We start from the raw sequence: 1,652 nt of genomic DNA, 5'->3' as shown, positions 1-1,652 counted from the left end.
CCGCTGCGTGGCGCTCCATTCGCTAGAAGCAAGCTATCCGGAGGGATTGTGGTGGATGATCCAACCAGTTAACACACTAAAGCACTATGCTCACACACACTATGTGCCAAGAAAGTAATGAGACTCGCCGCTGCGTGGCACTCTATTCGATAGAAGCAAGGTACTCGGAGGGATTGTGGTGGATGATCAAACAATTAACGCGCTTAAGCACTATGCTCACATACAGTATATGTCAAGAAAGTAATGAGACTCGCGGCTACGTGGCGCTCCATTCGCTAGAAGCAAGCTACCCGGAGGGATTGTAGAGGGTGATCAAAACAATTAACGCACTGACGAACTATGCCCTTATAAAGTGTATGCAAAAAGGAATTAGACTCGCCGCTGCGTGGCGCTTCATTCGCTAGAAGCAAGCTACCCGGAGAGATTGTGGTGGATGATCAAACCAATTAACGCACTGAAGCACTATGCTCACACAAGTATGTGTCAAGAAATTAATGAGACTCGCCGCTGCTTGGCGCTCCATTCGCTAGAAGCAAGCTACCCGGAGGGATTATTGTGGATGATCAAAACAATTAACGCACTGAAGCACTATGCTCACACACAGTATGTGTGAAGAAAGTAATGAGACTCGCTGGTGCGTTGCGCTCTATTCGCTAGAAGCAAGGTACCGGGAGGGATTGTGGTGGATGATCAAACCAATTAACGCACTGAAGCACTATGCTCACACAAGTATGTGTCAAGAAATTAATGAGACTCGCCGCTGCGTGGCGCTCCATTCGCTAGAAGCAAGCTACCCGGATGGATTATTGTTGATGATCAAAACAATTAACGCACTGAAGCACTATGCACACACACAGTATGTGTCAAGAAAGTAATGAGACTCGCTGGTGCGTTCCGCTCTATTCGTTAGAAGCAAGGTACCAGGAGGGATTGTGGTGGATGATTAAACCAATTAACGCACTGAAGCACTATGCTCACACAAGTATGTGTCAAGAAATTAATGAGACTCGCCGCTGCGTGGCGCTCCATTCGCTAGAAGCAAGCTATCCGGAGGGATTGTGGTGGATGATCCAACCAGTTAACACACTAAAGCACTATGCTCACACACACTATGTGCCAAGAAAGTAATGAGACTCGCCGCTGCGTGGCACTCTATTCGATAGAAGCAAGGTACTCGGAGGGATTGTGGTGGATGATCAAACAATTAACGCGCTTAAGCACTATGCTCACATACAGTATATGTCAAGAAAGTAATGAGACTCGCGGCTACGTGGCGCTCCATTCGCTAGAAGCAAGCTACCCGGAGGGATTGTGGAGGATGATCAAAACAATTAACGCACTGACGAACTATGCCCTTATAAAGTGTATGCAAAAAGGAATTAGACTCGCCGCTGCGTGGCGCTTCATTCGCTAGAAGCAAGCTACCCGGAGAGATTGTGGTGGATGATCAAAGCAATTAACGCACTGAATCACTATGCTCACACACAGTATGTATGAAGAAAGTAATGAGCCTCGCCGCTACGTGGGGCTCCATTCGCTAGAAGCACGCTACCCGGAGGGATTTGGGGGGATGATCAAAACAATTAACGCACTGACGAACTATGCTCTCAATAAGTGTATGTAGAAAATAATGAGACTCGCCGCTGCTTGGC

The sequence above is a fragment of the Thermobia domestica genome, unplaced genomic scaffold (assembly GCF_964235325.1).
Source record: "Thermobia domestica unplaced genomic scaffold, izTheDome1.hap1.1 HAP1_SCAFFOLD_1422, whole genome shotgun sequence".
In the NCBI taxonomy this organism is placed as follows: Eukaryota; Metazoa; Arthropoda; class Insecta; order Zygentoma; family Lepismatidae; genus Thermobia; species Thermobia domestica.
The sequence above is the reverse complement of the archived record's forward strand: the minus strand, read 5'-3'. Positions refer to the sequence as shown.